General features: G+C 44.4%; 1 protein-coding gene across 3 annotated transcripts in view; it reads right to left on the bottom strand.

Annotated features, from left to right (window-relative positions):
- The window catches only part of C1qtnf7 (C1q and TNF related 7), an 83516-nt gene that overhangs the window by 15485 nt on the left and 52747 nt on the right, over nt 1–15284 (bottom strand). The window contains exon 1 of one of the 3 annotated variants that reach the window (XM_048364570.1): nt 12280–12346. The exons of the other annotated variants lie outside the window; for them this stretch is intronic. The gene's annotated coding sequence lies outside the window, so the exon portion shown is untranslated. Of the gene's footprint in view, nt 1–12279; nt 12347–15284 lie in introns of those variants that run through there. 3 annotated transcript variants of the gene reach the window in all.

Below are 15284 nucleotides of genomic sequence, written 5' to 3' on the forward strand. Positions count from 1 at the left end.
GAATGCCCCACCATCAGCTGTGTCCAACTTTCCCATACTCCAGCTTCCAATCAGGACAGATCTTGAGCCTTCCCAGTTTTCATGCAACTTTCCCACTTCTCTGTCCCTTTTGAGTCTCTGAACAAATATAAGTGAGAGTGGCATGGTTCCTGGCAAACTCGGAGTAAAGAGGCTTTGCTTGTTCTCATGTGGTTGGTCATCCTTTATCCCCACAACTGATGTCAAAATGGCCTTTGTTTCGTTCCTCAGCTTGTGGGAATCTCTAGCAGAAAGATGAAGGCTGTTTATCTATGTGAGAAAACCAACCTCTCAGATTTGCAGCTGAGCCCTGCTGGCTCATGCCTGTAATCCTAGTTACTCAGAGAGCGGAGATCTGAGGATTGTGGTTCAAAGCCAGCCTGGGCAGGAAAGTCCATGAGACTCTTATAGCTAATTAATTACTCAGACAAAGCTGGAAGTGGTGCTGTGACTATTATCTCTAATTAACTTAGAAAAAGCCAGAAGTGGTGCTGTGGCTCAAGTGTTAGATTGTTAGTCTTGAGTTAAAAAAAAGCCCAGGGACAGCACCCACAACCAGAGTTAAAGCCCCAGGACTGGCAATAAACAAACAAATTAATAGATAAATAAATAAACAAACAAATAAATAAATTGCAGCTTCTTAGGGGAATCTGTCTTTTTTTTTTCTTTCAAGAATTATATCTGCTACAGATCCAAGGACAGGAATATGCACCTTACAAAAAGCATCTTCATGTTACCCACATGCAGCCATGAGCTTGAATCTAGAAATGTTCAATACGCAATAGTTAATTTAATGACTAATTTCAACTAAATGCCAAAGCATGACAAGAATAGTTAGTCATTAGTGCAGATGGGCTCTGAAGGGTACCACTGATGAGCATGTACTCATAGCCAAGGGAATACTTCCTCTTATTTTCCTGTTGCAGCACTGGACTTCGAGTTCTGTTGTCTCCCCCTAATGTCTTCCAACAGATCCTTACTATCCTCTGCCCTTCAATGAGCATGCCCAACCTCTAGTCTGTTGCTAAGGGTGAACCACTCCCAAAATCAGATATTTGATAACTGAATAATACCATTTCCCTATATACAACCATCCCAACAACTAATTATATTTTGATTTTATTCATTGCAAAGCCAAAAACCAAATCTATCATGACAAAGAATAGGCAATGCACAAACTTATTTGGAGTCTACTATTTGACAGGCACTTGCCAAATTTGATAAGTATAGATCATAATGGTATATATTGAGTTTAGACCTTACTCACAGCTGATACCCATGCTAAAGTGCTCATTGAAAAAAAATGCTTGGTTTGAAAACATGTTTGAATGGTTAAATTTTCAGTTAGATTCTCAATCAGTAGATTCATTTATTTTAATGAGCATAATTGTAATAATATTGATAACTAACTTGTTCTTGCTTTGTGTTATGCACTAGAAGCTGTATCACCACCTGATATTTTACTACTTTCCTAATAGTTGCATGAGGTAGGTATGTGTATCTTAACCTCCATGAGGACAAAAAGCAACGATGTGTTCAGCTGGGCACCAATGGCTCTGGCTTGTAATCCTAGGTTCAGGAGGCTGAAATCGGAGGATCAAGGTTCAAAGCCAGCCCAGACAGATACATTCTAGAGACTCTTATCTCACCATCAGAAAGCTAGCAGTGGAAGTGTGGCTCAAGTGGTAGAGGAGGAGTGCAAAGCCTTGGGTTCAAGTTCCAGTTCTGGTGCACGAGCGTGGGCGGACACACACACACACACACACACACACACACACACATACAGGAGAAGGACTTGCTCACCACTAGAAGCTTTCCATTGGGTGACCAGGATGGATATTGCCCACTTCTACAATCGCAAAGCCCATTTCTATAATCTGCACTTTCAGGAGGGTAATGAACGTGTCCCAAGGCACACGGTTGTTAAGGTTTGGAGCCACCATGTGAAAATATGGTTTCAAGTTCAACACCCCAAGGTCCCAAGTTTCCGCAATAATTGCTTCTTCTAAAAAACGTCCAGATAGACTGTGGGTGGGACAAGAACAGCCAAGAGATCCTGCTGGGATTTTCATTCTGGCCAGAGCCCAGTGGGCCAGTGTGAGGTGAGGTGAAGAGAAAGGAGGGAGTGCCAGGCCAGCAGGGGAGACTGGCTTTCGAATGGCACCTTCAGGTAATACCTCCTGTGAAGGAATCAAGAGAAGCTCCAAGGGAAGAAGGAGGTGAGCTGTCCCTTTTGGCTGAGGGAGGAAACAGGCAGCTCCTGGCAGCCAGCTAACAATAACCTTCAGCCTGTGAAGAATAAAAAAGGAACTGGCTGCAGGTCTCTCCTTTACACAGAACTTTGCCAAGGGGCCAATCCAAGGGAAATTCAAGATGGTGCAAAGGAAAGAGGGGTGGTTTGCCAGCACTTGGGGTGGCATTGTTTGGAATGGTGAAACCAATCTTGCCCTTGGACTCCCAGAACACACTGGCAGCCAGAAACTTACGCTTCCTTCCAGCTGAGGAGGAGTTGCTCCTCCTCTGGTGGGTGGGCCTGGCCACTGCAATGCCCCCCTCTGGTCTCTCAGGTCAGCGTTCCAAGACAGGGATCTAGATGAAGGGCTGTAGCTGCAACCCAGAAGTCTTCAAGGGGTGCACTGGGAGAAAGCATACAATAAATAATACCCAGTTACTAAACACTTCCTCTATGATGTGATAGATTAGGCATCCAACATAGACTCATTTGGACAAATAAGCTCATTGTTTACTGATTTACCTAAAGGTAAACAGAGTCATCTTATTTGAAAGTGAAAGGAAAGTAAGAAGATTCTCTATTCCAAGAGGACCCCTCCCAGAAAGAGTCCTTGAGCTCTCAGTTTAAAAGAAGGACAGTGGTATTAGGTAGCCACTTGGATTGTTGCAAAGACTAATTGAAACGACTTACAAGAATTGGGTCAGATACTACTTAGCACATAGTAGACATTCAGTAAGTCTTAGGTAAACGAATGCTGCTTTTGGCTGCTGAGTGCTACTATCGGTCTCGTGTTCTTTGCGATGCTAAACTTTGCATCTGACAATCAACCAGAGGCTCCTTGTTGGTTGTAGGTAGGTCAGAGGCTAAGAGGCGACATGGCCATTCAGTGATGCACACCTGGGAATTTTAGGACATTCTGTGTGAATGCCAATAGCAATAGTAGCACTGATAACACTCAAAGATCAGCTCCATTGCTTACTGGGACCCCCCAACCTCAACTCACTTTATTTCTCTTTATTTCTATTTGGTGTTTATCAGCTTCTACCCAGAAAAAAGGCAAACCCACATTCCCTGCTTTCCTTCGTCTTGAAACCCATGAGGCATTCTGGGAAAGGGCCTGTGGATAGGAGCCAAGTGCAGAGTCTGGTGCTCACTTTAGATCCAGGGAAGGCCAAGATTTAGCAGCCGATGGTCTATCTCGCATACATGCTTCTTACAACCAAACCTATGTCTTCTGCAGACACCATCATGTGGGAGAGATATAGTGATAGTTACAGGGCTGGGGAAAAGGACTGAGCATCATTGTTTGGAACAAAAAAGACAAAAAAAAAGGTATGCCACAGAATGTTACCCTAAAATCTAAATTAATGGGTATGCCATGCCGTCTGTCTTTCCATCTCTATGTGGGTGGTTGGTGGAGTAAGACCTTGGGCTTTGAAAGTCAAAGTCATCCTTGTCAAGCCATGTGACCTTGGGCAAATGACTCTGAGTATCACTCTTCTGGAATGCTAGTGTTCTCTTTCATAAATGGGAATAAAAATCATGTTCAAACCAAGGGAGATAGTTATAAAGTTTAATGAGGTAATGCATGTCATTGGCTGAGATGTGACTGGAGCTGCTCTCTTGCAGAGAGGGGGGACCATTCTTCTTCTTCCCCCAACCCCCCCCCCCGCCCCTGAGTTGCTGGGGATCTGACACACATGTGAGGCAAGTGTATTGTGCCAGCTCAAGGAACAGCTTTAATTCGCAGGCATTCCCTGTGCTCTGCCTGGGAATCTGTCTTTTTGGAGTGCTCTTTGTGGGCTCTTGCTGTGTAGTTTTAGGGCCAGGAAAGAACGTCTAAGCTATTCCTCCAGGGGCAGAATGGGCTTCCTAAGCACGGAGTGAGAGGCTGGCTTTGAGAGAAAACCAGGCAAGTTGGGAAATAAGAGAAGCTGGAGGGGCTGGAGGTGAGAAGAATGGACCAGGGTGGAGCCCACCAACGACATACACTCTTGAAGTGTTTAAAGCCTTGATCCTGGGGGCAATAAGGAGCCCGTGAAAAGTATGTTTGTGAGGAAGGAGACTGTATATGCATTTTGAAAAGAGCTCTTGATCTGGGATCTGGATAAAGAGTTAAAGAAAGTAAGGACGAGGAAGCTCAAGAATTAGGAACAAACACCCAACCACCACCCATGCCAGGATTCTCATGGACTAGTCACAAGCCAGGTTTATTTGATTGTGTGTGTGCGCGTGGTGTGTGATTTCTTTTTAATATTTTTTCCAATGAGTATTTCATAAAATATTGATCAAAATACACTGACTTTCTGTGCTCTGTGGGCCCAGCCTGTGTAATGGCACTAGGGAATGATCTTTGAAATATTTGTTCATTAAAAAATGTGTAAGGTGGAAAAGGTAGAAAGTTATGTTTAGTTCTGTATGTCTGATGACCAGCCACCATCTTAGTTTATTTCCACTATTTTGATCATGTGTGTATGTATGTATTCATTTATTTTTCACTATTACCTATACTTTATCACTACTTATCTTTTCTTTAACCTAATATGCATTAATCATATTAGTCTTTGGAGCCATGAATGGTCACATAGTATCTATGGCATAGTTGTTCTATAATTGATTTACCCCTTAGCCTTTTTATTATTGGACAGTGGAGCTGCTTCTACTTTTCCCACTTTTAAAGGAGATTACACTGAAAGGTTGTAATGAAAAGTTCTTATCCTTAGTTAGGGTTATTTCCTGAGGATAGATTCCCAGAAATGAAAGTACGGGGTCAGAAGGTTTCCATGTTTTATGTCTCTCTTGGTATGCACTGCCAAACTGCTTTCCAAAAGGCTGTGTGGATTTATGCTACCCCATCCCTGTGTAAAAACAACACCAGAGGAGTGAGTGATCCTCACCAGCCAGGCACTTTTTATCCCTGGAACACAAACACAGCCACAGAATCGCAGATTTGGAAGCCACTTTAACGGCCCATGAAGCTGATGCTCACAGCGGAGAGAGCGTCAAAGCTCTCTCTCCTCACGCCACCGTGGTCCTGGCAACTCTACCATGTCTGGGTTGGTTGGCATCTCACAAGTCGCTTAATATGAACGCCCCCAAATTCTATACAACTGATGTCAGGGTTCTTCTGGAAAACCTGTTTTTCTTTCATCTCCCTGGGCTCACACTCAGCCTGCTCACTGTAGGAGCTCAGTGTATGTACACTGGCAGAATTGGGCTCAAGGTGAAATGTATTGCCTGATGTGACATTATTGGCTCCTTGACTCCATGCTGGAGGAGCCAGCCCTGCAGGACACCGGGCTGTCCAGTGTTGGAACAGAACAGTCACCTGTGGACTGCAGGACTGAAGGACAGCAGAGGCCTTCAACACCCACAGTGCATGCGTGCTCTCTCTCCCCTCTTCTCTCCTCTTTTTTTTCTCTTTTATGATACTGGGGTTGGTAGGCGGATGCTGGAGGACTTAAGCCCCACTACCAGCCTAGGGTACCCCCTTTTTTGATGGGGGAGCCCATACTCGGGCTTGAACTCAGAGCCTGGATGCTGGCCCTGAGATTCTTTTTCTCTAGGCCAGTGCTCTGCCACTTGATCCACAGCTCCAGTTGTGGCTTTTTCTGAGCAGCTTATGGGAGGTAAGAATCTCATGGACTTTCTTGCCCAGGCTCACTTTGAACCTTGATCCTCAGATCTCAGCCTCCGGAGTAGCTAGGCTTACAGGTATGCTCGCTGACATCCACGTGTAGGACATCTCTTCTGTGGAGATTTTCAACTTCACATGCACACTTTCTGTGGCTGAGTGATCATGTGCAAGAGTAGTAACTTGACCAGGGTGTAGTCACATTATAGACCAGGGAGGGAGAATTGACTTCTACTTGTTCTTCACTGAAAGTATCTCACCTTATCCTAGCTAGTCAGGAGACTCCGAGGAGAGAGGTTTGAAGCCAGCCTGGGCAGAAAAAAATCTGTGAGACTCATATCACCAGTAAACAACCCAAAACAAACAGAACACAAGTCCCAGAAGTGGCACTGTGGTTCAAGTGGGAGATCAGGGACAGCATTCAGGCTTTGAGTTCATGAACACACAATATCTCACCTTCCAGACCCTCCTCTACCCTTATCCAACCTTGCAAGTAGCCTTTGCTTGGAGTGTTTGCTGCCTATTGACCTTCCTTTCTCCCCAGGCTATCTAGAACCTTTCACTTTTCCAGGGTTAGCCAAAAGATGGACTCTTAACTCCAGTGGGTTTATTCATCTCATTGAGCTTTATCCAGCATCTCCTACACACCAACCACTGGCCATTTGCTGAGAGCCCGAGTTTGATGTACTGAGCCTGGTACTTACACACACGGCAGTTGGAAACAATCTGAGGGTGGCTTGTGCTGATCTCTTCTGACCAGCATGGTTTTCCTTTCCTTTTCATCATTTGGCCCAACTCCTTACTCTTCAAACCTTTACTCCTCTTCAAGCATGCACCTAGATACTGGTTAGGATATTGCAAAGACCCAGGGAGGCCTGTACTCTGAGGTGAGTGAGGAACTGGAGAGCAGTAGAGACCTTTCCTGACCTGCCACGGGTAAATCTCCATGCTGAGCTCTTTACCCACATCGACTTGCCCCTTCTTCCTGCCACGATAGCAGGAGATTCCTCTTGCGGTATGATTATTTCCATTGCTCTGATGGAAAGACTGAAGGCAGGAGATATAAGGCAGCTGCTTGCTGTCACAAGCTCTGAAGACTCACCCTCCAAGCTTTACCATCTCTTTTCAGGAAGTAACTAGACAGACCCAAGGGGGATGTGTGCTACGATGGGGAAGAAGGGGGACTGGGGATAGAGATTAAGAGCGAGGTGTGTGTGGGCACTTCAGATAGGGAGATCAAGGAGGGTCACTCTGAAGAAGAGATGTTTAAGGGGATACGAGAGGGAGAATTAGCCAAAGGAAGGCATAGGAACCTTCCAAGGGGGGAAAAAGCAGCACGTGACTGGGTCCTGGGGTAAACAATGCTAGGGATTCTAGCAGCAGAGGAGTCAGAGGATTAGACAAAATAGCCTAGAAGAGAAAAGAGAACAGAAAAAAAGAAGTGATGTCAGATTGCTCCAGGGCTTTTGTCAAAGGACAATGGTCTTTGAAATGCAGGGGAGGGGCGGGAGAGGGTTTGGAGTGTGTGTGTGTGTGGGGGGGGGGACTGCTGTAGTTGAGTGGGTTAGTTAGGATGAGCTGCTCACCCAGGCAGTGAGTAGAAGGAAGTGGAGCGATTGTCAAGGCTTTTGTTCAGATTCTGGTGGTCCAGGTAAGCCTCTTCAGGGTCTATCCCTTCGGGCTGGTTCTGCAGCACTTTGTCTCTGCTTCCTGTATCACAAGGCTTCAAAGCTCCATCCTCAGTCATCCTCTCTGTACTGCACGCCATCTAATTTGTTTTGATTGTCTTTCTCCTTCCAGTTCCTCTGCTTTGTGTGTGTGTGTGTGGGGGGGGGGGGGTTGCTGTGTAGTAGGCACTCGGTACAGGTTCATACAGTTTGTTGATTTGGTCACTCGCTATGGGCCTGTGGGGGCACAGCATTCTTCAAGGTGGGCACAGAACTCGTATCCTGTGCTCTCATGCACGTGAGGCCATCAGGACTCCCAGCCACAGGTTACAGATGAGGAATCGAGGGCATGCTGAGGCCAGCTGTCTCTAGCACCTGCATGTGGCTATGAAATGCTACGGCCATAGTTGGAATCCAGATGTGTGGGTGATGGAGACCCCACAAGAGTGAGACCGTACATCCTGGGGGTGAGGCGAGCAGGATCTCTGCTTGTGACCTCAAGGAGTTGAAAGCCAGGTCACAAAGCAGCAGGCCAGTGTGCACGGAATCTACCTAAAACGCGGCAGGTATGGAGGATCTATAGTGAAATATTATTCAGCCAACGAAAAGGAATGGGCTACGGATAAATGCCCCGAGCCACGTGTCCGATCCCCAAAGCTTGATGCTAAGCGAAAGACACGCAAGCCACTAAGTGGAGGTGTCTCTCTATAGGACGTGTCCAGAACAGGGAAATGTAAGTTGCTGAAGGCTGCAATGGGACAAGGCACAGAGAGTAAATACTAAGTATAGGATTTTCTGTTGAGAGGATGAAAATGCTTTAGAATTTAGTATAAGCGGTGGTTGCACTTGTACACTTCTATTATGTGTCTTCACCTTAGTAAACCAGATAAACAGTCAACCTTACAAAGAACTCATAGGCATGGAATGCTCTAGCTTCCGGCTAATGGTCTCGTTGAAGGTCAGGGAAGATGGATATTTTTACCTAAGTCTATAACTTTTCTTTGCAGCATAAAACATGGGAAGCACAGAATTTAGGAGGGCTTGGCTTGCTGCCATTTTCTAGCGGAGGCCGTCATGGCTCAGGTGCAAAGCCGGACCCCCCCACGGTGGAGGGGGGGAGACCAAGCGACAATCCCCGTCTGCTGCAAGGCCCTGGCTCGCTGCAGTTCTTCCAGCCATGGACCCAAACCTGGCACGTGGCTGCCTGGACAAGCAATAAGACATAGCAGAATAAAACCATCGAAGGCACTATGCGTTCAGTAAAGATGCACAGAGCCTTGAGCAGCTGCTCAGGCTCTGGGAAATAGAGGTGGTGGGAATGAAACGTGGCACTGTATAATTTTATTTTTGTCAGTCCTGGAACTTGAACTGAGGACCTGGGCACTGTCCCTAAGCTCTTGTACTCCAGGCGAGCACTCTCCTATGGGAGCCATAGCTTCACTTTTCCAGCTTTTTGGTGGTTCATGGGAGATAAGAGCCTCACAGATTTTCCCACCTGAGCTGACTTTGAACTGTGAGCCTCAGATCTCAGCCTCCTGAGCAGCGAGGATTACAGGCGTGAGCCACAGGTGCTGGTACTACATACTTTTTCTAGAAGTACAAAATTTATATTGTCATCTACTTAAGAGTCTAAAAACAGAGCAAGGCCAGTGTACTGTCTTTTTCTTTTTAGGATTTGATTTTAAGAAAACAGTTTAAAAATTGTCAAGGCTATACATTCAAGGGTATCAATCACAGCCAAATCCCCCTCCCCTACATTTTTTTTTTTTTTTTTTTTTTTGGCCAGTCCTGGGGCTTGGACTCAGGGCCTGAGCACTGTCCCTGGCTTCTTTGTGCTCTAGGCTAGCACTCTGCCACTTGAGCCATAGCACCACTTCTGGCCGTTTTCTGTATATGTGGTGCTGGGGAATTGAACCCAGGGCCTCATGTATACGAGGCAAGCACTCTTGACACTAGGCCATATCCCCAGCCCCTCCCCTACATTTTTTTTTTTTTTTTGGCCAGTCCTGGGCCTTGGACTCAGGGCCTGAGCACTGTCCCTGGCTTCTTCCCGCTCAAGGCTAGCACTCTGCCACTTGAGCCACAGCGCCGCTTCTGGCCGTTTTCTGTATATGTGGTGCTGGGGAATCGAACCTAGGGCCTCGTGTATCCGAGGCAGGCACTCTTGCCACTAGGCTATATCCCCAGCCCCCCTATTTTTAACCGTTAAAAATAATTTCTTCTACAATTGGGGATGTAGTCAATGGCCCATCAACAAAAGGAATATTATGCCATAAAACTTCTATGTTCTATAAGGATATGTAATGATAAAGGCAAATCTATATAATAGTTTGTTTAAGGAAAAAATGTAGGCTACCAAATAGTGCTTCTGGTTTGGGACATTCAAGCTGGTTTAAAAAGTAATTTGTGCATCACCTAACAAGATAAATAGACTCACTAATAAGATATATGTGTGGCTGTATTGCTATGTGTAGGAGTTGAAGATTATGTGTATTTTTTTCTTTATGTCTAGATTGTATTTTCCAAGTTTCCAGTAAAGTAGCAATGAGCAAATTCCTTTCAGTTTTAGAAAAAGTTGCTGCATGCAAACAGGGAAAGACCACTCTATTCACTCTTGTGGACAACAGTCTGTATGAATGAAAAGAAATATACTCCATCTTGGAGAAAGAGTGGTCCAATAATATAAAAGGACTATTTTACAATATTTTTCACAAGGTGGTGCTTTTTACTGCCCTTACATGGCATCTTTCTTTTGGTTCTTCATCATTCTAGCATGTTGTCTGGACTAGCACCAGACTTAAACATTTGGGGAAAGTCCCAAATTCTCTTCTTCTCCTACACTTTCTCAATGAGGACGTTTAGAAGCAAGAAGGCTAAGATTTCAGACATCTGGGAATGGGCATGATTTTGGACTTATTTTGTGAAAAGCTGTATTTGTTAAATTGAGCAAGTGTGAAACAAATGCTCTCAACGTGTCAATTAATCTTAGGGGTCTGAGTGATGTAAGGGTTCTCTCACTCATGTTTTATGATGTTTGGTTTCATGAAAATATGCTTGGTTTCAAGGCATTGGCCCTGTTCACTGTTGACTAGGAAGAATTTTGGAAGTAAGGAAGGCATTTTGAATTTGATCCCAAACCTAGCTTGTTTTATAAACATCAATTGGAACTCTGTGATGGCTCTGACTAAAACATTTCGTGAGTTCATGAAAACATTTATTTTAGTAGAGGGAAAAAAATAAAACAATGCTAGAATCAAAGTGATTGACACCTGATTTTATCAAAGGAGCCTTGGTAGAAGTGTCAGTAATGGATTTATATATATATATATATATATATTTTTTTTTTCTTGCTAATCACAATGAGGAGAAAAGGAGAGAGTCTCAATTTAGGCCACAGTTTGAAAACATGTAAAGGGCACAAAGCAAAGGGATTTTCTAGTTAAGCTGGAGAACTTTAGCCTGATTCATACCAGCTGGGCCGAAGGCAGAATTCTCTTTTGATCACACTAGAGTTGAAGTTAATAATGTGTTCAGTGGTATAAATTTTGTGTCCCCCACAGCCATATTACAACATTTTTTTTTTACCTTTAATCAAACTTTGGGACGATGAGATGTCAATGGGGGCAGTAATTATAATGTTTTTTGCAGAAGTCCTACCACAAAAAAATGTGTATATGATTTTTGTAAGGAAAAAAGAATCCTATACTAAAGACAGAGAAAAATGATTCATTCATCCGATATATATATGTACTAATTGCTAAGTTTAGAGACTTATTGATATTTAAATCACTTCTTTGTCCCAAAGAAGTTTGAGACATTCTGGAAGAGTGATCAATAGGATAAGGAGTGAAAAGCAACCACACAAAGGTAGACTTGAGGTCCAGGAGTGAACTGAAAAGCCAGTGGCCATTATCCATGTGTGCAGACAGTCAAAACTTAAAAACAATCACGTGCACATTATTAGAATGATTATATTCTGTGCGCATGAAAGGGAGACTGTCATCTCTTGGACTCTTTTTTTTTTTTTTTTGGCCAGTCCTGGGCCTTGGACTCAGGGCCTGAGCACTGTCCCTGGCTTCTTCCCGCTCAAGGCTAGCACTCTGCCACTTGAGCCACAGCCCCGCTTCTGGCCATTTTCTGTATATGTGGTGCTGGGGAATCGAACCTAGGGCCTCGTGTATCCAAGGCAGGCACTCTTGCCACTAGGCTATATCCCCAGCCCATCTCTTGGACTCTTGGTTGATTTGTTTTCTCTACATCCTTTCTTTGTGAGGATGGGACCCAAAAGCTTGGGCATCCGCACTGAATGCAGAGTGCATAGTTTTAGGCCTGAAGCTTTTCATCTTGTCAGTTTGAGCAATGTAATGAATGTCTCTGCACCCTTGTTTCTACAGAGCAGCAACTTGGTGCATTGGGTGAACTGTATACTACTTTGCTCCCTTTAAATAATCTATTCTTCCTTTTTGGTGTTAACTGAAGCATATACTTTTTAGTAGTTATAAATCAGTTTTTAAAGAGAGAGCCCAGCCTCTGAATTAGATCTCAAGGGATTTTCCAGAAAGGTTATTCATTTACTTGGATTGAGTACTGTTTATTTTGGTGCTTAATAGGTTTTCTCCACCTATTTTTCATTTTGAGCACCCTTCCCATCCAGGAGGCAAGTGCTTGGCTTTGCTCACATCAGCTGTTTCTGGGTCAAAGGAGTGGTATTCGTTTGCTACACAAACCTTGACTTAGTACCTGCTCTGTGCCCACGCAGCAATTGGAGCGAGTGCGACAAGAATCAGTACTAGTTGAGAGCTTTTCCTGTGGGGGGAGATGAAACACATCTCCTAGCAAGTAGCTACGGAAATGATGGCAGAGACCCATGCTGGGCAAAGGGTGGTGATGTACAGTTGTATGCAGTGTCAGGTTTCTTATCTCCCTTTCCCTTTCCCTTTCCCTTTCCCTTTCCCTTTCCCTTTCCCTTCCCTTCCCTTCCTTTCTCTCTTTCCCTCCCTCCCTCCCTCCCTCCCTCCCTCCCTCCCTCCCTCCCCTGTCTCTTTATTTTCTTTCTCTTTCTGTCACTGTCTCTTTCTCTGTCTGACTGCATGTCTGTCTATTTTTCTCTCTATCCCTCTGTCTCTGTGTCTTTTTTCTCTACAATGTTTTACTATGTAGTCCAGGCTGGCCTCAGATTTGCAACCCTGCTACTTATGGCTCTCTAGTGCTGGGATTATAGCCATACTTGCCCCCAAACCCTCCCCCAGAATCCAGCCTCTTGATGTTTTTTCGAAGGTTCTGTTCCTCTGGATGGGATTAGTCATCAGTGGTCTTTGAAGGATGGACTACACCTAGGCTTTGGAATCAGAGCCTTCTGGGTCCTCATCACAGGCCTGTTCCGCCTCAAGAGGGTTTCATAACTAGTCTGCACTTCAGCTTTCTTTTCCCTGTTTTGGGGTCAAGGCTGATCCCTGCTAAGGTCATTGTGGCTATGAAATGGCTTAGGTAAGCGTGACATATGTGCTTACCTTTAAGGGAGCAAACATTAAGAAGGTTGACCTGGTTTCTTTCCATGCTCTCTCTGTCTCTTATTATTGGCTTTGTTGGGATCGCTACAATTCCAACCTTTGAAGATTTCTATTCTTGTGAAAATCTCTAGAAAGTAGTTCTACATGTACATGGATGGATGTCTTTTAGTCTTATCCATTCTTCAGGCCTATCAGCTTTTCTAAGATGTTACATTCTAACTCGTAGCACCTGTGCCAGGCGACCTTCAATGGCAGCGGCCTGCAGGGGTAAGGATCAGGACAGGGGTGATCTTCTGGATGGTACATGTGTGCGCAGCAGTGTGTTCATGGGCGTCCCGAGAAGGAGGCAGGAGGAACAGAGACACAGACAGGCGGTGCAAGGGCAGAGGCAGAGGGAAAGGTGGAGAGACAGAAGATGTTGCCCTGACATCTTTGAACATTGAGGAAGGGGCCATACATCAAGTGTAGGCTAACCTCTAGGATAGAGACATGGCAAAGGATCAGCATCTGCCCCAGAACCTTCCACAGGAACACAACTCTCGGGACCCATTCCAGAGCACTGCTGGCTAATAACCGTGCTGCTTTACGTAGACCAATGTTTGTCTTCATTTGCTATGGCAGCAGTAGAAAATTAATACATTAAGCTGAAATCAGGATGCCTGGCCTGAGCTGTTGGTAATGACAAGAGGAAGGTTTCTGGTGTTGACCAAGATTATGAGTCTTGGGGCTGGGGATATAGCCTAGTGGCAAGAGTGCCTGCCTCGGATACATGAGGCCCTAGGTTCGATTCCCCAGCACCACATATACAGAAAACGGCCAGAAGTGGCGCTGTGGCTCAAGTGGCAGAGTGCTAGCCTTGAGCGGGAAGAAGCCAGGGACAGTGCTCAGGCCCTGAGTCCAAGGCCCAGGACTGGCCAAAAAAAAAAAAAAAAAAAAAAAAAAAAAAAAAGATTATGAGTCTTGAAGCTACCAGCCGTGGGTCTGAAGATGGGCTCTACCACTGAGAGTAGATGTGTTCTCACGACTGTGGTTGTGAAAAAATAATGTGCTCTGCTTGTCTCACTGTTCCTGCTTGTGTGGCCGGATGAGATAATCGTTAGCGTTCTGTAGTACATCATGGGTACTCAATAAATACTGATGGTTATTTGTATAAACAAGTTCTTATTGAATTTACTGTCTCCCAGGAATAATGAAAGATGAAGGAATGGTTGCTTTTAAGGTCGAGGCAGACTCACCAGATAGCTATTGAATACCATTTGTTGTGTACATGGTTCATTGTACTGTGAGAATTTCCTAGTGTGTGTGTGTGTATGTGTGTGTGTGTGTGTGTGTGTGTGTGTGTGTGTGTGTGTAGCAATGGCAGTTCATTTCTGCCATGTGGAATGAGATATGCAATCTGGATGACAGTCATTGTTCAGGGCTCTGTTTTGTCTCTTGGTTGTAATTCACAATTGATGTTGAAGTTTTAGCAGCCAAATAAAAGGGGATCCTGTGACCCATTGGAATTCGGTTTATGTCTGGTAGATCACAGCCTGCCTTATTGCTGCTTTGGGAAAAGTTATTCTCCACAAAGCAAGGAGAAAACACATTTAAAGAAATATTTGTGGCTTTTCTAAATTTATCCAGCTACGATAGAACTGTTCTCAAATGTAAATTTTGTATCTCTAAACCAGAAATCTAGGTCAAGGAACTGATTTTAAATTCAGCAAAAAATATCAACATGAAAGATGCTCATTTCAGCATTATTAAAACAGAAAAAGAAATCATTGGAATAAACGGAAATTCTGGACCACAGTAGGATTGCTAAGTTCATGGCCGCTCAATCTAGCATTATGGGACTTGTTCCAAGTGTGGCTACCACAGATGAATTTGCCACAATAAGGAAAACATTCACAGTGTACTGTTGAGAGGAAAACTGGAGACATGAAATGGTGTTCAGTGTGATTGCACTGGATATAGCTCACATATTAACTGCTTGCACTTAGATGGCAGAACTCTGAATTATTATTTCCTTCTCTCTACTTTCCAAACATTTAGTCATATAGTTATTTACATCTCGAAGGGACAATTAGTTAATTGGACACATACAGGACTAAGCCAAAGCTCCAAAATAGCGTGGAAGGCATCCAAGAAAATTATGAATGTGGACATTTATAACCCTAAATTAAAATTCCTAGGAAGTTCTAATTTCCTTGATGAGTTCTGATGGCGGGGAAGCAGGG

Source organism: Perognathus longimembris, chromosome 16, assembly GCF_023159225.1.
Source record: "Perognathus longimembris pacificus isolate PPM17 chromosome 16, ASM2315922v1, whole genome shotgun sequence".
Taxonomy (NCBI): domain Eukaryota; kingdom Metazoa; phylum Chordata; class Mammalia; order Rodentia; family Heteromyidae; genus Perognathus; species Perognathus longimembris.